The 27637-nt window shown below is 48.8% G+C and overlaps 1 protein-coding gene across 2 annotated transcripts in view; it reads right to left on the minus strand.

The window, feature by feature from the left end:
- Positions 1–27637, minus strand: part of ZHX2 (zinc fingers and homeoboxes 2) — a 177294-nt gene that overhangs the window by 67135 nt on the left and 82522 nt on the right. The window lies entirely within an intron of this gene.

Consider the following 27637-nt stretch of genomic DNA (forward strand, 5'->3'; position numbering starts at 1 on the left):
AATGTATACCAGGAGTCTGGGGAGGGAGGTCCAAGAGAAGAGGGATATGTGTATACTTACAGCTGATTCACTTTGTTGTATTTCAGAAACCAACACAGCACTGTAAAGCAACTGTGTGTGTAATGTATGCTTAGTCGCTCAGTCGTGTCCAACTCTTTGTGACTCCATGGACGATAGCCTGCCAGGCTCTTTTATGCATGGAATTTTCCAGGCAAGAATACTGGAGTGGAGTACCAATTCCTACTCCATGGGATCTTCCCGACCCAGGGATGGAACCTGCATCTCCTGTGTCTCCTGCATTTGGAGGTGGATTCTTTACACTCTGCCACCTGGGAAGCCGAAAGGCAACTATGGTGGTGGTGGGTGGTGGTTTAGTCCCTAAGTCATATCTGGTTCTTGGGATCCCATGGACTGTAACCTGCTAGGCTCCTCTGTCCATAGGACTTTCCAGGCAAGAATACTGGAGTGGGTTGCAACTGTACTGCAATGTAAAAAAACATGTATGTCAGGAAGAAGAAGTGCTTACAGTGCTGTGGGAGAGGGTTAAGAGGCAGATGAGCGGGTCCGTGTAGGAGATACAGGAAGACTGTAGCTCAGGGCGGGGAAGATAAAAATATCCAAGATGCTCCCAGCCCTCCAGGAATCTGAAATTCCTTGAGGGTGTGGCCGAGAACCTGCATTCACAGGGCTTGGTACTTTGGCCTCCGTAGGGATTCGGTACAGGTGTGCTGAGCAGATGGCTGTTCTGTGGATGGAACCCCCTAACCCTGGATACCCAGGACTTCTGTAAAACTGTGAGATGATCCAGGGAGTGAGTACTGGACAAGTCTGTGCAAAACCACCACTTGACTGGAAGAACGAGGCTGGGAACAGGTCCTACTGGGCCAGGGAGGGTAGAGTAGCCTCAGGACCAGCCTGCCTGGGCGCGCATCCTGGCTGCTCTCCGGGGAGTCACCTCCATGAGTCACGTGGCTCCCCTGCACCTCGATTTTCTCATCTGTGCAAAAAGATCATGATAAGGGGGTCTATCCCACAGGATCCTTGTGCAGCTTTAAGGGAGTTAAGACCGGAAAGTGCAGAGAACAGGGCTTGGCACACAGGGCGCTAAATAAGTGTCAGCTGCTCTAATTTTTCTGTGGGCAGGACAGACTGGGTTCATTTGGTTCTATTTAGACTAGAAGCAAAAAATGGCCTATAGTGTGCAGCCTGTGATGCATGAAGGCAGGGAGGAAAAAAATCCAGAAGCAGGTTGATCAGGCTAAGTTCTGTCTTTGACATTGGGAATTCAAGCCTACAAACTCCACTCTTTTCAAAAGAGTTGACTTAGTATCTTTTCATCCATTTTTAGATCCTTTTCTAAAAGTGAATAGTTAGTGACATCACTATCACCATAATGGACAGCAGCACTTTTCTTCTGATGGTTAATACCACTCCCACTACCATCACGACCTGTCCCTGAGGCTTTTTCTACTGTTTCCTCATCTCCCATTTTTAAGTTTTCTTGGCTGTTTGCCAGAATGAAAAGAGCTTTGGAATAAAAACGACCTGGCTTGCTAACTTCATAGCTGCGTAGCCTTGGATTAGCCACTCCCCCTCTCTGAGCTTCAGTTTCCTCATCTGTAAGATGGGTTTCTGATAACAACTGGGGATGGCTACACAAAGTGCCTGGGAAGGGCTTGTCACATGCATGGTGATGCTGAATACACAGTGGCTTGTTGTCACAGGGCGGACAAGCCAGCGGGCACCCACCGCTGCCATCCCTTGGAATGAAGGTCCTGAAATGTACCGTTCACTTGAAGAGGATGGGCAGCTATGACTTTTCATGAGTTTAGGCTTGCAGGTGAACAACCTGAGATCTCTAAAAAGCCCAAACGTGGCCTTGCAGTGACTTGACCACTACACCTGGCAAGAGGACCCAACCTGTCTTCTGCACAGTGGACAGGACTTGTCCCTGCATCTAGACTGGTCATCTCCTGGTCCATACTCCCAGTTGTTCTGGTTACACAAAACTGACTTGGGTTTGAGACAGGAGGTTTCACCACTGTCTGAAGGAAAAACAAAGTCTTAGTTCTCTGTCAGGAAAACACAAAAATCACTCCATGTATGAGGCTGTGTCCTGGAATGAGAACCTGCTCTTTAGCTTTCTTGTTCTTTCAACAATCTACTTCAGTCAATGGAAATGAAATTGCTCCTTTAAATTTCTAAATGTCGTATTAAGAAAACAAAACAAACAGACAAAGCAGAAACCTCCCAGTCTGAAGGATATAAATCCCACATTGAATAGTGGGACATGATGTTTTCCAGAAACAATAGGCTTGATTTTTCAGAGTAAGAAATGTAATCATTAGGACCATCTCAGAATATCAGGGTTTTGCTGCACTTTTGAAGGAAGGAACAAAGTTAAGGTGCTGGACGCAGGGGGTCACAGTGGTTAGCACTGGAATAAGATTACTTAATTCTAGTGAACAGCCCTCTCATTATGTGCTATATTTTTCCCATTTCATAGATGACAAAACTGAGGCACAGTGAGGTCAGTAACTTGCTGAAGGTGATATAACCAGTGTATTTTAAAAATTTATTCATTTATTTATTTTTGGCTGCACTGGGCCTTCATTAACATGTGTGGGCTTTCTCTAGTTGCGGTAAGCAGGGGCTACTCTCTTGTTGTGGAGCATAGGCTCTAGGGTGTGAGGGCTTCAGCAGTTGTGACGTACAGGCTTAGTTGCCTTGTGGGATCTTCCTGGACCAGGGATCGAACCCGTCCCCCTGTATTGGCAGGTGGATTTTTAACCACTGAGTCACCAGGGAAGACCCAGGACATCAGGTTTTAAGGCATGTTCCCATATGCTGGCTGTTTGGAAGGCCATCCAACCTTGTTAATTTCCTCTCCAACTCACTGCCATGGGAACAGACTCAGAGGGGTTAAACAACTTCTCTGAGGTCACACCCGTTAACTCCTAATCCCCAGGCAGTCCTCTCCTTGATGTCCTGTAATCAAATCTACACAAAGCCAGGGGAGGGTGGAAGGAAGCTTCAGACATCAACAAAATTCTCTCCTTTCCTAGCACTGGGCTCAGACCTGGGGAGATAGTCCCTCACAGCAGAGCAGGGACTGGCATCAGAGCCAGCCAAGTGGCGCTGTGACCCTGCCCAAGTGACTTACTGTCTCTGAGTCTTGGTGTCCTGGTCTATAAAATGGTGTAACAGGAGGCGCTAGTCATAAAAGAGCCCACCTGCCAATTCAGGAAATAGAAAGAGACATGGGTTCGATCCCTGGGTTGGGAAGATCCCCTGGAGGAGGAAATGGCAACCCATTCCAATATTCTTGCCTGGAGAATGCCAAGGACAGAGGAGCCTGGTGGGCTGCAGTCCATGAGGTCACAAAGAGTCAGACACGACAGAAGCAACTTAGCACGCATGCATGCAGTGACTTTGCCTGTTCATGGCTAGATCCCCAGTTGCATAATATCTGGCCATAGTAGATGCCCAATAAATGTTTTTTAAAAGCATGAATAGATAAATGAACCAAAGAAGCCCCACTTCACAGTGTTTCTGTAGGAATTAAATGAGACACTGCATTCATGGTGCAAAAAATGGAGAACAAGTGCTCAAAACATGCCAGTCACCTCCATCATTGTGTCACAGGCGTTCATATCCATTATCTTGATTTATCCTCCCCAGAATCCCATGAAATAGGTTTGGCTATGCCCATCTGATGCAAAGGGAAACCAGAGAAGAGGGCAGAGAGTGAAAGAATTCTTAGAGAAGAGCTCATCCCTTTTAATAAAAATTGTACCTTCAATAAAAGGGTCACAGAAAAGAGCTATACAAGAGCTGTGGGAACTGGGCTTCGGATCCAGACTGGTGAGTGTCTCTGCCTCCCTCCTGAGTCCTCCTCCTCCGAGGGGGCATCCCAGGACTTGGAAGGGTGGGCCCCCACCCCTGCATTTGCCATTGGCCCCTCCTGTCTGCAGAGAGCTCCGGCCGAGACAGAGTGCCCAGCTGTGCTCTCACCGACGAGAAGAGTAATCCTGATGAATTACAGCCTGACGACTCACTGATTGCAGGAGAGAGAAATTAAGAGTGAGATGATTGAAACTCTTCATAAAGCTTGTTCTTTGGGGGAGGGTCTGACTTGGCAGGTGGGAGGACTGAGGCTCTTCCCTGGGATCTGATGGGAGATTTTTAAAGATGGTCCTGATGGTCACACTGCAGAAGACTCTCCTCGGTGTGTACACTGGTCAGAGCATTTTCCACACAATCTCAAAACTGCCTGGCTGCTAGATTGTGGGCACCTAAAGGGCACCCACCTTACTGCCCTGTTGCCTCACATCTAGCATCCTGAACGCGTGTGTGTATCTGAGTGCGTGTTAGTTGTTCAGTCGTGTCTGACTCTTTGCGACCCCAATGGACTGTAGCCCACCAGGCTCCTCTGTCCATGGGATTTTCCAGGCAAGAATACTGGAGTGGGTTGCCATTGCCCTTCTCCAGGAGATCTTCCTGACCTGGGGATTGAACCCATGTCTCCCAAATGTAGGCAGATTCTTTACCATTTGAGCCACCAGATATGAAATGTCTGGTCCATATCAGAGACATAAGGAGTCTAAGTGCTAGTGAGATGAACAGCAAAACAGCAGAAAGAAGCAGGAAAAAAAATGCTACAGGGTGAGAACACACAGATTTGTTTATGAATTCCAACTGTAAAAGGAAATACAGAAATTGATTGCTGATACGTGAGCCATGCAAAGCCAATTATGCTGGAAGTAATCCCAGCAGCCACACCCTCTTCCTGTGCAGCTCAGCAAGCATCTCCTGCAGTGCCTCTGAAGAGAAGCCAGCTCCCCTGCAGAAGCCTCACCCCCAGGTGTCCCTTCTTCCGAAAGCGCCTTTCCCCACCTAATATAATTGCAAATGTCCTTGCCAGGGCTCACACCTCCCCTATGATGCAATTACTCTTGGCTCTTCAGTCTGCCCCCACCTAAGTGCCCCCTTTAAACAGACAGGGGAGGGCAACAGGGAGACATGTGTCAACATGAATTGTCATTTAATGTAGCTCCTTGGTGATGGCCCTGGGGAGGGGGATGAGAGAAATCAATGTGGGGGTGTTGAAAAACAATATATGAGAATGAAGGACAGATGCTGAAGCTACCATACTTTGGCCACCTGCTGCGAAGAGCCAACTCGTTAGAAAAGACTCTGATGTTGGGAGAGATTGAGGGCAGGAGGAGAAGGGGATGACAGAGGATGAGATGGTTGGATGGCATCGTTGACTCAATGGACACGAGTTTGAGCAAGCTCTGGGAGATAGTGAAGGATGGGGAAGCCTGGTGTGCTGCAGTCCATGGGTTCGCAAAGAGTCGGACACAACTGAGCAACTGAACAACAGAACAACAATCTGAAGTCTTCTGGAATGGACAAAAAATAATGCCTCTCTGGATTTTCTGCCCTTGGCTGAGACTCAAAGTAGCTCTATTAACTCATTCAGAGCAGTGCCATTCAAGCACTTCTTGAGGACACACTCTGTTAGGCATGGTTTCCAGACACAGAGAGGACCAGAAATGATCAGGACAACATCCAGGTCCTCATGTGGGTTTCTCTGTGAGTGAGTGGAGGACTAGGGTGAAGATAACTAAGATGGATTTAAATAGAAAAAGGAGGGGCAAGGTAGAACTGAGAAAGTGGCTTGAGAGAGAGGAATGCCACCTTGCCTCCCATGCATGACATCATCTTATAGAGGATGGGAAGATGCAAGGTGCGGCAGCTGAAGGGAGTCCTCAGGACAATTCATTCTGGCACCTTCTGAAAGAGGCAAGTGGCTGTTTCTGGTGTCTGAAAGCAGCAGGCATTGACGCTGTCTGTGGGGCTGGAGGCGGCTCTTTGGGATCGTGGGTTGCTCATGCTCATTTAAGAGTGTGATGGCTGCTGCCGGGTCCTCGTATTCCCCTTTGAACGGAGACCACCTCTGGAGAAGCGGGGGTGGAGGGGGGACTTCTGCAGCTGGCTGGGAACCCGCCATGCAACTTTGGGGGAGAGAAGCAAGCCAGGACCACCCAGGATGGAGGCTGGCTTCAGCTCTCAGGCTGGCCAGGGCCCGAGGGAAACACTGGTTGGCCTGGGTCACTGCTGCACACTACCCCGTGATGAACCCTGGTGGGCAAGCGGGGTAGAAGGTGGCAACGCCCACAGGAAGAGACCCAGACACGAGGCGGGGGCTGTGGACAGGGGACGCTGGGAAAACCTTCCTGAGCCCAGGCCACCAGCTCCAGGCAGCTCCAGAGAATGTGGCTCCTTGCCCTTTTCCTCTGTTTTCTTCTGACACTTTCTTTTTTCCCCCCTCTCTTTCATTTGTGTATTGTCTTTTTTTAAAACGAAGATAACACTGGTTTATAACATCACATAGGTTTCATGTGTACAACATTATTATATTTCCATTTCTGTATATACTACAGGGTGCTCACTACCAAAAATTTAGTTTCCATCCATCACCCTACAGCTGATCCCCTTTACCCATTTCACCCTCCCTGCTACCCTTCCAGACCAAGCGAAAACAAACACGGAGATATAGAGTGGTTGTTACCAGAGGGGAAGGGATATTTTCATTTATTGATGCATTTCTCCCTTCCTCTTTCCTTCTATCTAGTTACACTCACCAGTCGCCCCCGTTTAGCTTCCATTTCTCTCTCTGACGCACACCACACACACAAAACACGCGTGACACACACACACACACACACACGCACACACACACACACACGCGTGCACAATGGCAGAGCACAATGTCAGGCTCACGGGCCCAGCAGTCAATTAGATCTGATTCACATCCTGTCTCCAATGCTCTGTGACACAGCTCACATGACTGAACCTCTCTGAGTGGCCATTTCCTTGTCTTATAAAATGATGATGATGCGAGGACCTTCTTCCTAGGGCTGTGGTGGGGACCAAATCTCTAGGGCTCAACACTGTACCTTTTTGGACCTGAGTGAGTGCTGTTTGAGAGCTGCTGTTCCTTCCCAGGTCTTCTGTTAGGGCCTCGCCCACAATAATGACAGTAACAAAATTTTATGATGTGTTTGCTGCTTTGGAAGCACTCAGTACGTGTTAGCTATTAGAATGAGTAATTTTGTTAATTCTGTTATATATCATATTGCCCAAATTAACTTAAAAAATTCATAGACTAATATTCAGGGCAGGTTCCCCCAGTGGCTCAGCGGTAAAAAATCTGCCCTCAATGCAGGTGACACCAGTTCAATCCCTGGGTTGGGAAGATCCTCTACAGGAGAAAATGGCAAACCATTCCAATATTTTTGCCAGGAAAATGCCACGGACAGAGGAGCCTGACGAACTATAGGCTGTGGAGTTGCAAAGAGTTGGATGCAACTGAGTGACTAAGTATGTAATATTTCGGGCAGTTTTAGTTTTATAGAAAAAAATGTGCAGAAAATAGAGTTTCCACATCCCTCCTCACCTCTCTTCCCCTAGTTTCTCCTACTATTAACATCCTGCACTAATATGGTATATTTGTCACAACTGATGAACCGATATTGATCCAACAAAACTGATCATTAACCAAAGCCCCCAGTTTACAGTAGTGTTCATGCTTTGTATTGTTCATTTAATGGGTTTTGACAAATCTATGACACATGTCCACCGTCACAGTCTCATACAGAAGACTGTCGCCACCATAAAAACCCCCTGTGCTGCACATATTCACCCCCACTCCCCACCAACCGCTGGCAACCCCTGACCTTTCTGCTGTCCCTCTATTTGTGCCTTTACCAGAATGTGCTAGAGCTGGCCTCATACAATATGGAAGCACGCTGGATTGTCTTCCCTTACTAAGATGCATTTCAGGTTCCTCCATGTGTTTTCTTGGCCTGAGAGCTCATTTCCTTTTGTGGCTGAGTAACACCCCACTGTGTGGATGCACCATGGTTTGTTTATCTAGGTACCTACAGAACGGCATTTCAGTTGCTTCCAATTTTTGGCACATGTTGCTTAACTTTTAATGGCATTTTTGTGCATTTTAATTAAAAGAAATATTTCCCTGAAACTGGCAGCCTTTCAGACATGCTGCTATAAATGTATGCATACTTAACTCTTCACCAATGTCTTCTAAGTATATAGAGCAAGAAACTCCTCCATCAGGTGTAGACACCAGCAGAGCCCACCAGGCCACAAAGCCCATGCTCTGAACCATAGGATTTTACAGCAGGCCTGAATAGGGTTAACCATTTCCCCGCAGCATGGGATGTCTGTATTTAAAATCAGGATTTCTCCCATAATTCATGCACCTCAGTGTTCATTGCACCTCATCAAAAGATACATGCACCTTAATGTCCATTGCAGTACTATTAACTGTTCATTATTCACCATAGCCAAGATATGGGAGCAAACTAAATGTCCATCAACAGATGAATGGATAAAGAAGATGTCACTCAGACACACACACAGTGGAATACTACATACCCATGAAAAAGAATGAAATAATGCCATTTGCAACAACATGGATGGACCTAGAGATTATCATACTAAGTAAATCAGAGAAAGACAACTGTCATACGCTATCGCTTGTATGTGGAATCTAAAAAAAATGATACAAATTAACTTCTACCAGTAAACTAGTAGAAGACCCACAAACATAGAAAACAAACTATGGTTATCAAAGGGGAAGGGGGGAGGGATAAACTAGGAATTGGGGCTTAACATATACATGCTACTATATGTAAAATAGATAACCAATAAGTACCTACTTTATAGCACAGGGAACTGTCCTCAATATGCTGCTATAATCTATAAGGGAAAGAATCTGTAAAAGAAAAAATACATAAAATCTGAATCCCTTTGCTGTACTCCTGAAACTAACACAACATTGTAAACCAGCTACACATCAATAAAATACAAGAAATAAAAGAAATTATGTTATGCCAACTGAGGGAAAAAATCAGGATTTCTGAGCTTTGGCACAGTTGACCTTTAGGTCAGCTCACTCTCTGTTGAGGGGGCCATCCTGTGTGTTGTAGGGTGTTCAGCAGCATGCTGAAATCCTTCACCCAGTAGATGCCAGGAGCAACCCCCGTCCAGCTGTGACAACTGAACATGTCTGCAGACCTTGCCCATGTCCTCTGGGGGGACAAAGCTGCCCCTGCCTCCTCCCACTGCTGAAAAGCACTGTTTAAAATATGTTGTTCTTGTCAGGGCTGTTACAGTGAAGACTTTCAATGCCACTCCAAACCTCCAACGCGACACTGCACCTCCTAAGAGGGGCCCTTCCTTTACTGAGCAGGACAAAGATGCCCGGCCTCCTGATGTCCTCTGTATTCATTCTCGTTGGGTGTGTCTGCGTGAATCACAGCCACATGCTGTCACTGTGCAGATGGGCCCCTGGGTGGTTCCTCTAGAAATAAGAAATTCAACATCTCGGTGCTATGACGCTGTCGCTGACTTGCCAAGTACCGTACTGCTCATGGCTCAGGCCTGTCTCCTGACTGCAATCTGGTGACTTCTTCATGAGCCAGCAAGGTCTCAGCAGTGGAGTCCAGGCAGGCAAGAACCCACCCTTCCCCTTACCCCAGCCTATTCATCAGCAGCTCCTATTGTCTCTTCCTCCAAAATACACCCTGAAATCTGACCGCTTCCCACTGCTTTCTATCCTGGTTCAAGCTGCCATCGCCTCTCTGCCTGCTCTCCTGTTTTGGCCTTTGTTTTCCAACAATTCTACGATGCTTCAGGAAATGGCAACCCACTCCAGTGTTCTTGCCTGGAGAATCCCATAGACAGAGAAGCCTGGTGGGCTGCGGTCCATGGGGTCACAAAGAGTCGGATATGACTGAGTGACTGTCACTTCACTTCAGGGTAACACTGAAAAATCTCACCCAGGTCATATCACCCCCCAGCTCCAGTGGTTTTGGTTTTTTTGTTTGTTTTTCTGCAGTATTGTTACCCCTCTGTCTACCATCCTTGCCTCTATCCTTGAAGAGGTGTCTTTAAGTGGAAATAGGAAGAATCAGAGGTTGGCCATGTAAGGATCAGAAAAGTGCACGGTCATGCAGTAAGCCCTGTACACACCTGAAACTAACATGATACTGTAAATCAACTATGCTTTGATCAAAAAAAGAGAAGAGAAAAAGAAAAAAAAGCACAGGTGCTGGGCCCAGTGGAGGTACCCCCCCACTGAATTTGCATGGCCACCTGCACCCAGGGTTTCCACAGCTTGCTTCTGGTTCCATGAGTTTTCTCAGTGTTCCCACCACCACTCCTTCCACGAGGGCCAGGCTTCGTTCAGCACGGCCATCACACCTCAACACAAGAGCTCTGCAGTTTCACTCAGGCCCCACCTGGCCAGTCCCAAGGACTGGACCAGGGTGGCAGAAGTGGGCTTCAGGAAGTGGCAGGCACCCCCGGACTTGGGAGGGAAGGGAGAAATTCTAGGGGACCCAAGGTCCAGTTTTGCATGCTGTCATTATTTCACAACTTGGGGCAGGTCACCACCCTTCAGAAAAGGGAAGAAAGAAGGTTTAAAAAAATTAATGAAGATTCTTGAGGGTGGAGGCAAAGGACCTTGGTCACAGTGGTTGCAAAAAAAAAAAAAAAATGTGCAAAGCTCATCCTTTGGCTTTGGAATTAAAAAGAGGGGTGTGTGGGTGCTTGAAGAAATATGCAAGGAAAGTTATTGTTTCCACTCACTCCTTTCAGGGGACAATAACCACAACACGATAAGCCATAGTGCAATGATTGTCTGTGTCTGAAACATGGCCAAGGAAAGGAAAGATGAATCACATACGGAAGCCTGATATCTCAGAGCAGATTAAGACAACAAGCTAGCAATTTTGAGTCTGATTAGAAACGGCTCAAATCAGAACTTCCAGTTAAAGGTTTCAATAGGCTTCTGGTTTGAGGGGGGCATGGAGGCAGAGAGGGAGATTGATTTAATTAAACCTAGTGCTTAATTAAGTGTTCTTCCATACAGACTATCTCCTTTTTGCATGGTTACTGCAAACATAGGTTCTCAGTACCACTGAATCTGCTGGCTGGAAGGTTTAAGGAGCTCAGGGAGGTTTTCATCAGATATGTGAGTGCAGACACTTTTCTCATGGTAAGTTACAGAGTAGTAGAAGAGGGGACTTAGGGATGGGACAGAAGCCCCTTCTCAGGAACTGTGGACAAGCAGAAAGGATCCTGATCTTGGAGTCAGGGAAACTGGCTTCTACTTCCCACGTGGCCTCTCTCTAGCAGGATGACCTTGGGCAAGTCACCTATCCCAGTGGCCTCTGGAATGTGCTCATTACACGAGCCGTCTTTTGTGATTCCACTCCCATGCCCCCTAAGGATTTTATCTCCAAACTACATTTACTAAGCTTCATTTCCAATAATGATTAATCAATATGCACATAGTAATAGCAAGATGCAGTATTTATCACAGGCTTCCTGGGTGCTTCAGGTACTGTGGTTCTAAGCACATGACATGGATTAACTACTTAATTCTCAGAACAACTCTAAAAGGTAATCACTATTACCCCCATTTTACAGAGGTGCAAATGGAGGCACAGAAAAGGAAAGTAACTTCCCCAAGGTTGTGCTCAGTCACTTCCATCACGTCTGACTCTTTGCGATCCCATGACTAGCAGCCTGCAAGGTTCCTCTGTCCATGGAATTCTCCAGGCAAGAATATTGAAATGGGTTGCCATTGCCTTCTCCAGGGGATCTTCCTGATCCAGGGATCGAACCCTCGTCTCTTACGTCTCCTACAATGGCAGCTGGGTTCTTTACCACTAGCGCCAACACAGACAGTAAATGGTGGAACAGAAATCTGGACCCACGATTCTGAGTGAACACAGAGAAACAGTTTTAGTCAGTGTTGGCCTTGACCTCTTTTGCCAAAATTTAACGGCTGCAGCCTTTGTTTTCTTATCTGTGGAACACAGGCACTCATCCGTGCTCTAACCACCCTTCGTGAGTTAAAAGACTCTGCTGTCAAGGTGCTCAGAAAGCTTTATAGATAGGAGAGGTGTCAGGGCACGGGTGGAGGGGCCTAAGTGCCCAGTGTGGGTCCTTTTAGTAACGCTCACGTGCCTGGCAAATGAAAACTGGCGGCGATATTACATCTGAGCCAGAGGAATTTGGGCACGTAATTCATTCAGTGTTTCTCAAGTGCTGGATGATGCTACTGCCTTCTGAGTCACTGGGTTCAATGAACTCAACCTTTAGCTGGAGTAGGGTGTTTTTTTTTTCCTGTTGGTCCTTGGGGCATGAGCTCAGGGATTCTCTAGAGCAGTGGTCAACAGCCTTTTTGGCACCAGGGACTGATTTCATGGAAGACAATTTTTCCACGAACTGGGTGGGTGGGAATGGTTTTGGGATGATTAAAGCACATTACATTTGCTGTACATGCACGTGTCCTCAGTCGTAAGTCGTGCCCGACTCTTTGTGACCCCATGGACTGTAACCTGCCAGCCTCTTCTGTCCATGGGATTCTCCAGGCAAGAATACTGGAGTGGGTTGTCCATTACCTCCTCCAGGGGATAGTCCCAATCCAGGAACCGAATCCGTGTCTCCTGCATTGGCAGGAGGGTTCTTTACCACTGAGTCACCAGGGAAACCCTGTTTATTTTGTACTTTGTTTCTGATCTAATGCCACCACTGATCTGACAGGAGGTACAGGTCCGTGGCCTAGAAGCAGGGACCCCAGCTCTAAAATAACATTCTTGTTGTCTGAAGGGGCTAGATGCTTGGGGAAACACCAGTTTTACATGACTTTTAGGGTGGCAGCAGGGTTTTCCCTTACGTGCCGCTCGATCTCAAGGTTCCCAGAGGAAAATGACAGCATCCTTTCTGAACTTCTTCATAGGAAGCAGAGGGGCCTTGGTTTCTGAGGCACACAGACTACTCCAGGTCTCAGCTCTACCATGGTGTGACCTCCGACTGGTCACTGGGGGTCAACGAGCCTCAGCTGCTTATCTGTAAAGATGGGGTAACACCAGTACTACTTCTCAGGGTGGTTTTGAGGATTACATGAGAGCATGAGGAACATTTCTGCCTGGAGGGCAGCACTCAAGAATCTCAGTTAATTTTAAATTCATTTACTTATCATTAAAAACCCTATCAGGGGGCTTCCCTGGTGGCTCAGTGGGAAAAGAATGCTTCTGCATTCAATGCAGGAGACTCGGGTTCTAATCCTGATCCAGCGAGATCCCACGTGCTGCCGAGCAACTAAACCCACACGCCACAACTCTTAAGCCTGTGCTCTAGAGCCCTGGAGTTGCAACCGCTGAGCTCACGTGCCCCATCTACTGAAGCTGTGCGCCTGTAGCCCATGCTCTGCAAGGGAAGCCACCGTAATGAGAAGCCTATGCACTGCAACTAGAGAGCTGCTCCCTCTTGCTGGAACTAGAGAAAAGCCCAAGCATCAGTGAAGACCTAGCACAGCCAAAAATAAATACCTAAATAAATAAAATTTTTAAAAAATTAAAAATAAAAACCCTATCAGGGAGTAGAATTCTCTCCAGAGGCTCAGAGCGGGTAAGTGACATATCCAAGATCACATGTCTGCAAGAGCCAGAATCAAGATGTGAATGCAGTCCCTGGGGCTAACTTGGAGATCTCTGGGGGTGGAGAGAGAGAGGGCTGGTTGCACACCTGGCTTTGCCACTCTGAAGAAGTCACTCAGGGTCCCTGGGCCTCAGTCTCTTGACCTGTGAAATGGGAATCATTCTAGTCCTTCACGTTATGAGAAGTATCAAGTGCAACATACATTCAATGTATTGAAAGTGAAAGTCGCTCTGTCATGTCTGACTCTCTGCGACCCCATGGACTATACCGTCCATGGAATTCTCCAGGCAGAATACTGGAGTGGGTAGCCTTTCCCTTCTCCAGGGATCGAACCCAGGTCTTCCACATTGCAGGTGGATTCTTTACCAGCTGAGCCATAAGGGAAGCCCGGGGCTACTACAAACCAAAAATGATTTGGAATTAAGAAAAAATATTTAGACAGGGTCTGCTTTCATTTCCCCACGTTTCTAAGCAGACTGCCTTCAGGGCGCACCTGGAGTACAAAGTTCTGCTGGGAACACAGGGCTCACACCAAGTTCTCAGGGCTCTGGGAGAAAGCAGGTCAGGACAAGAAGGCATCCAAGCCGAGTGCTATGGAGGGAGCACGCCAGCCCCCATTCCTTGGCCGAAGGGTCTGCTCATCACTGCAGACACCTTGAATCAGGGGTCGGGTGTGATGCTGAAGACTCAGATGCTGATTTCATTGCTGTGCACTGAAGACCTACTTTGAGGTCAAGTTCATCTTGTGGCTCCGGGGCCAGAAGAAGTTATACGACTATTCCAATCCGTCATTGAGGACTTCTTCTCCCTGATGGCTTGATGGTTCGTTAGGTGGATTTTGGGAAACATGTTTTTTCTTTAAAAAAGTTTTTAAATTGGAGGATAATTGCTTCACGATGCTGTGTTGGTTTCTGTCATGTGACAACATGAATCAGCTGTAAGTATACACACGTCCCCTACCTCTTGAACCTCCCTCCCACCCCTCGAGGTGGTCACAGAGCACCCGGTTGAGCTTCCCGAATTATACAACAACTTCCCACGGGCCATCTATTTTACATGTCGGGGAAAAGTGTTCCTGATTGTGATAAGGGTCCTGATTCTCTGCCCCTCCGAGCGTCTGTACTCTTTGACGCTGAACCTCGTACAGCCTCCGCACTGCCGCTCCGGCCATGTGTCTTGCTTTGGCTCACAGGATGTTTGTTAGCACATGGGACGCAAGCCACGGCTTGGGAAAGCATTGGCAGCTCTCTGCTTGCGCTCTCACTTGCCTACCCCGAGAACATGCCTGGGCAAGACGGCTGGAGAGGGACGATGTGCGGAGTGTGGTCAGCTCACTCCTGTCGTCCCAGCCGAAGTCATGTGAGAGCAGCCACCCTCCTGCCATCCCACAGGTAACGGTGAGCCCATTTGAGACCAGCAGAGCCACTGACCCTTAGCTGACCTCAGGTTCATGAGTAAAACCAGCACAGACAGGCTGAACCCTACAGACTGGGAGCTAAACAATTACTTCCTGTTGTTCCCCAGTGAGTTTGGTGGAGGTTTGTTATGAATCACTGCTGTGACAATTAATAGCTGATACACGCACACACATATATATTAAAGTATGTGATACACTATGTCTTTGATTGTAATCTGCTACACAGCCTAAAACACTTTTCTTTCTTTGCTTTTGGAGGTACAAGCCCAAAATATTTTCATTTTCCACACACACACCCTTGCTACAGACACTTTGCGTGGGTGCTCAGTTGTTAAGTCGTGTCTGACTCTTTTTACAACCCCATGGACTATAGCCCTCCAGGCTCCTCTGTGCGATTTCCTAGGCAAGAATGCTGGAGTGGGTTGCCACTTCCTTCCCCCAGGGGATCTTCTTGATGCAGGAATTGAACAAGCGGGTTTTTAACTGCTGAGCCACAGGGAAACCCCACAGACACATGACCTAATCAAACCCTACATGAGGAAATGGAGAACTCCAAAGACTGTGCCCTCCCTCTTATGTCTCATGCTTTCTCTTCCAATCCTTTTAAATAAAAATCAAATGTATTCAAATTATGCAGGTCACTGTCTAAGATAAGCTCCCTCTCAATGCCAAGAGTCTGCCTTTTTGAATAGGCAACCAGGCTGTGGTTTTCCTCAGTGTAGGCTGTCCAAGCTCTTCAGGGTCCTCTTACTTAGAACCACTCCTCCACCTTCAAGTCCCATCCTCTGTCCACGAAGATCCATGTGCCTTCAAGACATCCACGGCCACTTGCCCCAGACAGCTGTCCCCAGGGCCTCCAGGGAGGCACCTGTGGTCTCAGCCCCACCTGTGTGCATTCTGTCAGGAGGCAGATGCAGACAAACTGGATTCAAATCCCCTCTTACTATAGCCTCACGACTAGTTCCCCAACCCCTCTGGGCTCATTTCCTCTTCTGCAAGGTGAGGATGATAATCATAAGAGTATCTGCCTCACAGGATTGCCCGTGAAGATTAAATGACATTGTGTCCCTCCATCACTGCTTAGTGCCTGAGGGACAGTAAGCCCTTCACAGGCGTCAGCTATTATTATAATCATATGCAGGGTACCATGGGAACCTGAAATCCCAGCTAGCAGCTTTTTAATACTTACCATGTGCCCACTGTTTTGAGTATTTTAAGAATGATTTTAGTGCTTTTTATACATTTATTTCATTTTTTTTTTAAACCTCACAACCACAGTTGGGGTGTCCTATAGGTTAGCGTTATCATCTCCAACTTATGGATGAGAAAACTGGAGCACAGAGAGGTTAAGAAATTTACCCCAGGGCACACAGCTAACAGATCACCATGCTAACACTCTCCCCACTTTGTTAATCACCCATCTTTCCCAATGGGGATCTCCAATGTATAAATTAATTTGTGCTCCCCTCCCCAACCCCGCCACCCCAAGGCTCAGCCCATAGCTGGCCCATCAGAGTGCTGGAGGCTGCCACAGAATGTTCTGATCTTTGCTGTCTTGGCATTAGCCCTTTGGAGGCCAGAGGGCTGGGTGCTCCCATCCTTGCACCTGGCTGTTATGAATCAACCAGCTAGGACCAGATGGTGCCTTGAAAAGGAAACAGCTCTTTCTCACCCTGGTGCTCGCAGGCTCTGGGCTCCCTGCACATGGTTCCACAACCCAGCTCGAGATTCAGAAAGTAGATGAGGCTGCAGCAGCCGCAGGCAAGCAGTGGTGAAATGAGTACATCAGTGTACAAAGGCGCGTTTAATAATGCTATCACACTCCCCTGTCCGCGGGTAGCCGATGTGACATTCTGCATTAAAGAAATGACAACCCTCAACTGCTGCGTGCAATGGAGGCCTGGCATCGCGTTGGCTCCCAGCCCCCAGAACACTTGCATTTTCTGGCAATGGATGGTACACGGGCATCAGGGGAAACTGAAGGCTTCGTGCAAAAATGTCCTCGTGGAGCCCTCTAAGCGCTCTGCAGTGTGGTTGCTCTGATTGCCTGTCAGGAGCGTAATTTTCATTAAATATTAAGGAGTTATTTGTTAAAATAATGTTGTCCTGGTAACCACGTGGGGTGGGGGGAGGGTGCTGGGATAGCCTGGCACTGCCCCGAATTCAAGCATGTGAATCAAGTGCTCGGGGTTATTTAATGAGCTCCTCTGGGCGCTTCCCCGCAACAGTGAATTTGGGGGACCTGGGGCCTTGAGGTTTGCCCCACTTGGCACTGCCAAAGATGTGGGCGCTCCTGAGTCCCTGGTGCTGTGCTGTGTTTGCTCAATGAATGGATAGATGGATGCATGGGTGATGGACAGATGGATGATGGGGGGATGGATGCTGGCAACAAAATTTTACATGTTCGAGTCTGAGCCATTCCTCACAGCTCTTCCATTTTTCAGTTTCTCTTTTGCAGGGGAAAGGAATTTTGTGGGAGAACCGGGAGAAAGAGGTGAGGCGAGTAAGCGCAGAAGGCGTGGTCAAAGTTGATTCTGCCTGAAAGGAGAGGTGATGGCGGCAACAGGGAGGCAGAGGAGAAGTGTAGACCCAGACCGCCTGGGTTCAAATCCCTGTTCCTCTCCTGTGTCACCACGAGTCGGTGACCTGTTCCTCCAAGCAGCTTCTGTTTTCCCTGCACATCACAGGCGTTCAGTGTGTGTTCCTCAGAGCGCTGTGGAGGGTCTGATTTAAGGCCACGAGGCTCTTACCACGGCGCTCGCCCAGAGTAAATGCTCAATAAATCCTGGCTGCCGCCACCTCTGCTGTTACTACCAGCACTACTCTGCCACAGTGGTTACGAGAGGACCTCCTCCCGACCGAAGGGCTCACGGTCTAAAGGTCTAATGGGGCCCCGAGCAGCCAGTGCAGACCGGGACTGCCTGGCTCGCCAAACCTTGCGCTTTCTGAGGTCAGCACACTTTTCCTGGAAAGGGACAGAGAGCAAATATTTTAGGCCTGGTAGGTCACATGCAGTCTCCGTCACATTCTTTTTTTTTTTTTAATTCTTTAAAAATATAAAGCCATTCTTAGCTCACAGGCTGCTCAGAGAGAGTCATGGTTGGCTTGTCCCTGCCATGCTGCCTTATGGGGAAGTAGAGGAAAAAAAGAAAAGAACAGGGAGATGTAGATATGGGGTTTTCTCCCCCCACTAAAAGTAGGTGGAAACTACATGTAGAAAAGGAAAACTGGGGTCCAGAATTTGTCTTAGTTTAAAAAACAAAAATAAAACCAGCTATCAATTCACTGTAGTCTTGCAATGCTCATTTCATTGTCCAGGACAGGAAGGCAGAGGGAAGTGGAGAGAGCTGGCCAAGGTCATATCACTAGTAAGGGACAGAGCTGGGACATAAGCCCAGGGCGTCTGGCACCAGACAACCTCCCCACCACCTCATCTACCTTGACTACTGTAGGAAAGTATCTCTACTTCCCATCATTCTAAGACTCCCAACATTCTCCATCAGTTGGCTTCCTGGTGAAGAGCTGGACTTTGGGGTCCAACTCCAGCCTCAACTCTACGGTTACTGCATCCATGACCTTGGAAATGAGTAACTTTCCAGTGCCTCAGTTTCCTCAATGGTAAGACCTGCTATGCCCCCTACCCCTGGAGATTTATGAGGATGAAGTGAATTAAAGGCACCTAACACACTTCTTGGGCTTCCCAGCTGGCTCAGTGATAAACAAGTCTGCCTGCCAATACAGATCCCTGGGTCCACCCCTGGGCTGGGAAGATCCCTGGAGAAAGAAATGGCAACCCACTCCAGTATTCCTACCTGGGAAATCCCACGGACAGAGGAGCCTGGTGGGCTACAGCCCACGGGTTGCAAGAGAATCGGACATGGCTTAGTGACTAAACTACAACAATAAGGGACTTCTTAGAAAACAACCTTGTACATGGTAAGTGTTGGATCAAGGTTAGAACTGATGATGGTAGCAATCACTGAGGTAGGCAGAATAATAGCCCCCAAAGATGCCTTTGCCCTGAACCCTAGAACCCGTGAATATGTTACCTTAAATGGCAAAGAGGACTTAAGGTAGCGGAAGGAATTAAGACTGAGAATCAGCTGACCTTGAAGTAGATGATGCTGAGGTAATCACAAGAGTTAAGTCAGAGATGGAACGGAAAAACAGAAGAGCTAGTGCCAGAGAGATGTGCCATGAGAAAACTGTTCACGGCCGGCCTCGCAGGTGGAAGGGGCCACGAGCAAAGGAATTCAGGAAGCTCCTAAGAGCTGGATTCAAGGAAACAGGTTTTCCCTTCGAGTCTCCAGATAGTAATGCAATTTGTTAGCACCTTGATTTTAGCTCAGTGAGACACGTTTTACACTTCTGACCTCCTAAACTGTAAAATAATAAATGTGTGTGATTGAAGCCACTAAGGAATGTGTTGCAGCAGCAATAGGGAGAGGAAATAAACCATTTTCCTGCACACGAGAGGCCTCCAAAGTTGGGAGGGCCACCAGAAGTGAGGACGGCATCCCACACAGGCTGGAGGAGGCAGGGCCTCCTCGGCACGGTCCCTCTGCTGGGGCTCAGCCAGCCCCCCTGGGCTTAGGGACAGACATGCCGCCCGACCCTCTCAAGTCCGGAGTATTTGCTAGAATGACGATGACAGACGCAAGGCCCTCTTTCTGTGGGGGCTGCTGAGAGAAGGGGCTGGGTCGGTGGGGGAAACGTGCTCGCATAGAAGAAAGCCGGGGGAGGAGATGGAGCGAAAAACCACACCCGCCGACACTGTTTAGCTCCAGCTGGGCCCAAAGCCAGACCAGCTCAGACTTTTCAATTACATGAGTTGCTTCTCTGTTTTGCACTTACGTCAATATGAATTAGATCTCTATTTTGTAACTAAAAGTCTGACTAATAGAATCCAATATCCACTTCAGTACTGTTTCCTACCAGTTTCAGGTGTCAACCCTTCCTTGGCTGACACTTTGGGCTCAGGAGGAACGTGGAGTGGAGTTTAGGGCTGGGCACCTAGGGTGAAGATTTAGGTGGACGGTAGGGGGAGGGCGGGCTGCCATTTCTCACTTCTCTTCTCCCCACTCCTGTTTAGCTCAGAGACATTGAGTCTACTGCTATAATGTTGGGAGTAAAGACCCCGCGTGCATGCATGCTAAGTCGCTTCAGTCATGCCTGACTCTTTGTGACCCCATGGACTATAGCCCGCCAGGCTCCTCCATCCCTGGGATTCTCCAGGCAAGAATACTGGAGTGGGTTGCCATGCCCTCCTCCAGGGGATCTTCCCGACCCAGGGATCGAACCTGTCTCTCTTAAATCTCCTGCATTGGCAGGTGGGTTCTTTACCACTAGCGTCACTGGGAAGCCCCCAAAGACCCCTCAACCTGCTACTGAATGGGAGTATGGTTTGAACTTGCACCAGGATCTGCAAGCGAACCAACTGCCAATGGCGGAGTCTTCACGTCTAGCCCACGTGTTGAGCGGCTTTCACGTTGATGTCAGGTGGGACACTTGTGACTTGGTTCCTTGATTGAGCTGTTTTTCCTGGTCTTGCCTCTTACATGTTGACAACATTCCAGGGTTCTGTCCTCTAGCTCTGAGCTGCCCCGGAGAGCGTGCAGGCCATGGGGGACCACCTGATCTCCTCCATCAGCTGCCTGTCCATCCTTGTTCCATTCCAATAGGCCTGAGGGTTGTGGCATGTGTCGTTGGGTGATGGTGACGCTGGCCCATGTTGATTTTTCATAGGGCCACAAGGGTGGGGTGGGGGCTAAACTGCAGTTGGGGAAGGTGATATTTGAAAAACACCTAGGTCAGGGACTTTCCTGGTGATCCAGTGGCTAAGACTCCATGCTCCCAATGCAGGGGGCCTGGATTCAATCCCTCCTTGGGGAACTAGATCCCACATGCTGCAGCTAAGAATTTGAATGCCACAACTACAGTTCCCACTGGCTGCAACCAAAACCCTGCACAGCCAAATAAACAAGTAAAAATAAACATTAAAAGAAAAGCACCTAGGTCAGGCTCATCTTTTCCTCCCCCAAGAACATACTGGCCAGGCTGATAAGATAATCACTGACCTATATACGTATGGCTCCTGAATTAATCTATCCCGACCCAAGCCTGCTTCTGGGTTCCAGGCACATGGTGGACATTTCCACTAGGATGATGATACAAACACTAATCCTAGGATTACTATCAATACTAACACTAATGTAATTCCAGGGCATATTTATTGAGCAATCTGTCTGTGCCAGGCATAGCCCTTAACACTTTACGTGTACTGATCAACACAGCTCTCTTGGGCAGTTAATAATTGCATGATCCCCATTACACAGATGGAGAAACTGAGGCTCATGAAAGTTACACGACCCCTTAGGATTTGAATGCAAGCCACTTGGGTTCCCAAGATTACCTGTTCAACCAGACCCTGGGTGTCCCACAGGTGTGCCCAGTGCTATGTTCCCAGCACCTTCTGCCACATCCACTTCTTTTTCTGTTTGCTCCCTGGTTAACAGGATCAATCTTTTAGATTTCCAAGCTGGGAGTCTGGGGCTTGCTCTTGACCCCTCCTTCCTCACTTTCCATGTTCAAGTCCCGGCAATGCTTTCTCTGAATTGGTACTCTGCAGACAACCCCTTGCTAGCCCCTGCTGTGACCGCCTCAGTTTGGGTGGCCACGTCCTCTCTCCAGGGGTCACCTCTCTGGAGATGCCTCTGGCCTCCTGCCTCGTCTTTGACCTCTTACTTGCAGCCCCACCTCCATACTGTGACCATGTCAGGTTCCTGAACCCAAGGCGGCATCACTTGGTTTAAAACTCCCGAGACCTGCTTATTACTTCCCGCCAACAGTCCAATCCTGAGCGTGGCATTCGAGAACGTCTGTGGTTTGACCAGGCCGAGCTTGCCCATCTCAGCTGCCGTGTGCTCCCCAACCAGGGTCTCCCAGCTCCAGCACCATCAGCCTTCTGGCAAACCTCTATACGTCTTACTCTCCCTCGGCACCTCTGCCCAGGCTGCCCCTTCCTCTCCTTCTGCAGAAATGTTGCCCCTTCCTCAGGGTCCAAGTGAAAGCCTCCCTGAACCTACAGGCAGAATGAGGGACTTCATTTCTGCGGGTAGGAAACTGACCATCTTGGTATCGGTCGGGCGATCACACAACAAACTGACTTCTGCACGTAGTTACCCTACATTTTATTTTACTAACACTTTTACTCAGTGCCAGGCATTGTTCTATGCATGTTTCATAAACTCCGTAGTCGTCATCGCTACCCTACCTGGTGGCCCATTTTACAGATGAGGAAACTGAGGCACAGAGAAGTTAAACAATTTGGTCAAGATCACAGGGCTAGCAAAGGTACAAGCTGGGTACCCCATTATACTAACTAATACTATATTCTAACCCAGCCAATCTGGCTGGGTTATAACTACCCATTATAATGGGTACCCCATTATACTAACTAATACTATATTCTAACCCAGCCAATCTGGCACCAGAGTGTGTGGTCTTAAGTGCTCTGCAGCGCGGCCTCACGCCGGGTGGTGTAGACAGTACCCTCTGTGGGAGCCCAGAGAGGGGACACGGGCCTCGGGGGGATGCTGCAGCACCTGCTGAGTCTGGAGTGATGTGCCTGCCCAGGCCTCTAGAGGCGGGGCTACGACCTTTAACCCTAAGCTCCTGCCTGGTCCACGGCGCCCTCAGCTCCATCTAAAGGAGTATCTAGAAGTCTGAGGCCAGGCAAGGATGAAGGGAGAGGACGGAGGACAGGGTCCCTGCAGCAGGGAGTGGAGCCTCGGTGGGAAGAACGGGAGGGCAGGCTGGGCCCCACTCCCTGCATCCCTGCCTGTGGGGCAGTAGGGTGACCACTGGCTATGCCTCCTCTGGGGGTGGGACAGCTCTTCAGGCGGCAGGGTAGCTGTTCTGTGATAGGCCCCGGAGACAGGACCAAAGAGAAGCATGATGCTATCCGGCCCAGACCAGGCCAGGGGATGGAGAAGACTGGGGATTGATGCTCAGCATGGCCAGAGTAACAGGTGTGCGCCTGCCTGTTGCCCCCTTAGAACTCAGCTCTGGGCTAACCACCCAGGGGTCCTAATGGGCTCACGTGGGCTTCCAGGACTTCCCCACCCTGACACGGCTTCTATGATCAGAGGCACTGCTCCTCCAGCTGTGCGTGGGTTCCAATCCCCCCCTTCATATGGATTTAACTGGCCTTGATTTTTTTTTAAAGTATAAACTGCATCTTGAAGAATCTCAGAAACTAAGGCTGAAAGAGGAGTTCTAGTTCCAACTTCTTCCCCATTTTGAGCAAGTAAAGTCCATCCTTTAGACACGCTCCCACTCAAATTCAGTGGGTTCCAACTTGCTCTTCTCCCCCTTGGCTGTCCGGACTCTGCCTATAGTGGGTGAATTCGGGTGGTGAGGCTTGCTGAGCTGAAGGGAAGACACCGTCTAGTCACAATGGGCTTCAATCCCTCTAGAGACACTTGTTACCAAGGCATTCCTGTGCATGCCTGTCACACCCCTGGGGCGTCAGCTACTCCCTGAGGAAGACTGAGAGCAGAGTAACTCAAGTTGAGTTACATGGACCGCTCCTAGGGGAGAATCAGCAGCAGCAAAAAAAGAGCCTCTGAAAAACTAACAGGAATCATTTGAGAAGTTATGATACTATTAAGACAATCTGTAACCTCATTTTTCTCCAATGCATGACAAGGAGAAAGCTCTGCTTTCAGGTAATTATGGAGGTACAGGTTGGGGGGGGGGGCAGAAATAGCATCTTTTGACCATAGTTTGTGAGCAAGATCTTCGATTTGGGTCTCTTCCACATTTTATCTCAATTACCCTCCTGCAGAGCCCTGTGAGGTATATTAATTCCCCATTTTACAGATCAGGAAACTCAGAGGAAATGTAGTTCTGAACCACTTGGTCTCATCTTCTGCATATAATTCTGGAAAAATAGCTTTTTCCCAGCTAGTGCGGTGACATCTCTCTAATTCAGATCCCCTGGCAAATTGAAACAGAAGTAAAGCTGCCCATGGAATGATTTTCTACTTCAAAAAAGCCTTGCTTCATTGAGAGTTTCATTGGTATTGATCTAAAACTCACCGAGTAAGTGCCCTAGAAGTGTTACAGGTCAGGTGTGCTCAGCCATATGGTCAGACCTGCAAGCACAGACCACCACCACCCCGGCCTCTGCACCTGTCAGCTAGCTGGGCTGAGCTGACTCTGCAAACTGAAGGATAATAAAGCTCACCTGCATGCAATAGGCACCCTCAGATGAAGACTTTTTCAATCACTTGGGTTGGCCCTAAAGTGGTCCAGATTAATGAGGTTTTGCTGTGCTTTGCCCCCCTGATGTAAAACCACGATGTGCAGAAGCAGGCAGGGGCCTTGGAAATCATTTTTTCTCAAAGGCCAAAAGGTGGCACGTGGGTTACGTCCTCCTTACTGCTCCCCAGCAGACATCACTAATCCATTGTAGCACCCTCTTTCCTGGGTATGCCTCAGAGTCCTCCATACAGTGCCCTTGGCAGCCATGACCGATTGATCAGAATTGGCAGGAGATGAAATCTACTTGCCACCCCTGACCTAGCCCAGTCACCTTATCTGAAAAGAGGCAGAACAGAAGCTGAGAGAGGCCAATGGCTGATGGAACCAGGAATCGGGACCTCCTCTCTCTGATGCTTTGTCTTTGAAGCTGCCTCCTGCCTCATCCCTGTCCCCTTCCCACTAAAGGCAAAACTGAAGCTGGGGTCACTTGGTGTATGTTAGGGGGCGCACAGAGAGAAGGAGACTGACATGAGTGACAGTTTTTAGGGCCCTGTATGTACAGGGGCTGTGCTTATGCCATAAACAATTTTGGTTTAAACTACCAAAGCAGAGACATCACTTTGCTGACAAAGGTCCATATAATGAAAGTCAAAGCTATGGTTGTTTCCAGTAGTCATGTACAGATGTGAGAGTTGGACCATAAAGAAGGTTGAGTGTTGAAGAATTGATGCTTTTGAATTGTGGTGCTGGAGAAGACTCTTGAGAGTCCCTTGGACAGCAAGGAGATCAAACCAGTCAATCCTGAAGGAAATCGACCCTGAATATTTATTGAAATGACTGATGCTGAAGCTCCAATACTTTGTCCACCTGAGGCGAAGAGCTGACTCATTGGAAAAGACCCTGAGGCTGGGAAAGACTGAGGGTAAGAGGAGAAGGGGGCAACAAAGGATAAGATGGATGGCATCACTGACTCAATGGACATGGAGCAAACTCCAGGAGATAGTGAAGCACAGGCTGCAGTCCGTGGGGTCACAAAGAGTCAGACACGACTTAGCAACTGAACAACAACCATCTTATTATCCAGCTAGGATCACAGCGTGATGAAGCAGGAGAGAAAAAAGGTAGGCCACCAAGTAAGCCCATTCCAGAGTTCTATGTCCACCACTAATGCAAGAAAGGTGACCCCGACAAATTTTCAGGCAAGTGCCATTTTTATTTGAAATATGCTACAAATCCTGGGATGGTGGATGATGCCTTCTGCATAGTGAATCATCGCTTGGACAATCTATCTTCCAGTTGAGGAGATAGCCAGGGCTCCCTGGAGAACAGCTGGGAAATCAATGCTCACTGATTGTGAGGCTCCAGATGACACTACCCAAGCCCAAGTCTTAAATGATTTCCCATTGGTACCAGCAGACTCTCTCTTGTACCTGAGCTTTTCACTTCTGCAAGGGAAGGCGGCTCACGTTGGTTTCTCATTTAGTGGGAAAAGGAAAGGTCCTGAGAAGTCCAACCACTCTCTGTGAGGCCCCCTAGCAGGTAATAAAGAGCTGAGCGGCCTCTGCCTTTGGACTGGTGCCAGGACCACTGGAGAGAGAGCAGGAAAGATGGAGCTGCCCTTGACCACCTTCTCGCTGCATCTCCACTGTAGAGTGAGCCTGGGGGGAGTGATGCTTCTCGCATCCCCTCCCTGCAGCTAAGCCAGGGCTTCTGACTCCCGGCCCAGCGCTCTGTCCTATCGCCTATGCTGCTATTTCCTGTCCCAACACTGAACCTTAATCGGGATCACATCCTAGTTCCAGAACAAGAATAAGAGCTAATATTTATTGGGCATTAACAGTATACTGGCAGGGGACCAAGCAGCTTTGCATGAATCACTTCCTTGCCTCCTCCCAGTCCTCTTATGTAGTAGGTACTGCATGGTGCCCATTTTGCAGATGGGAAGACTGAGGCATAGACAGATCAGCAACTTCTGTCTATGATGCCCCACGGCTTGTGGAGGAAACAGGATTTGAACCCGAGCTGTCTGAACACAGACACAGCCTCCTGAGTTCTCTCTTTATCATTTTCCCTTTAATCATTCAACAGTCACTTCCTGAGCACATATCAGGTCCTTTGAATCAAGGACACAGCCTCTGTCCTCAAAGCCCAACTTGTGCCTCCAGACTTGCAAGGAAGCACCAAGTTACAGCCCAAGCTGCTGTCCAGGCCCCTCCCTTCCCTCTCCCACCCCCCCACCCCCCCACACACAGCACTCAGAACACAGCTAACACACCGCTTCTGCACAGGGGCTGTCAAACTTGATTCTCATCCAGGCCGTCAGTTTCTTGAAAAAGAACCGCATCTCTGGCCTCCCACAGCGCCCTGCCCTCGGTGCAGATTTACTGCGGCAGCTGACCCAGGCTCAGGGGGAAGAAGACCCGGTGACAAAGCACAAAGGAGGCCCCCGTGCTCCTTTCTCAAACCTTCAGACCCTCTCCCTTGCGACGGGTGTCTTTTCTGAGCAATTTCTCCACCGAGCGATTCTTTTCATGCTCATTGGGCCAGGCTTGGTCACTGGACAATGTGGGGCCGGAGAACCCCCGCTCCCTTGGGGAAGCCACGCTCACTGTCCTCTCAAAGCCTGGGGACTCGGGGGAGCCCAGCACAGCATTCCCACCCTGCCTTTCCTTCTGGTCTGTGTGGCCTGGATCCTGGGCAAGTCTCTCGATGGCATGATGCGCTGGCAACTCTTTTCTTTGGTGGTCCTGGGGTGGGAGTGAGCTCTCTAGAGCCTCTGATCAGAGACCCCATCACGCCTGGAGAGTTGCCCACCCTTCACATTGACCAGGTGTTTGGGGCCACATGTGTGACCATGGACTGTAGCCCACCAGGCTCCTCTGTCCATAGGGTTCTCCAGGCAAGAATACTGGAGTGGGTTGCTGTGCCCTCCTCCAGGGAATCTTCCCGACCCAAACGAGTGTCTCTTACATCTCCGAAATTGGCGGCAGGGTGTTTACCACTAGCGCCACCTGGGAAGCCCTTAAAGCAGGAGCCTGCCCCATAAAACAGACAGCGCTGAAGGAATGCACGTGTAAGCTTACAAAGTCCTGTCGTTCATTCTCCCTAAACTCTCCCCTCATCCTCCTGCCCCTCCAGGATTCTTGGTCATCATGGAATAGTCTGTAAAACACTGCCCTGTCAGAGCCCCTCCCCACTTCAATATTTCCCATCCACACTTCTCCAACCTGTGCTTGGATTCTGCCAGCGACAGGGAACTCACTACTAACAGACGTCGATTTTTACAGTTGCCGACCTCTTGTAGGAATTTCTCCTTAGGCTGAGTCATTAGCTGCCCGCCCGCCTCTTGCCAGTGACAGCCGTTCAAAGGAGCAAAGGTGGCTCTCTCGCCTCCATTTACTCATGTCT

This window comes from Cervus elaphus, chromosome 21 (genome assembly GCF_910594005.1).
Source record: "Cervus elaphus chromosome 21, mCerEla1.1, whole genome shotgun sequence".
NCBI lineage: Eukaryota > Metazoa > Chordata > Mammalia > Artiodactyla > Cervidae > Cervus > Cervus elaphus.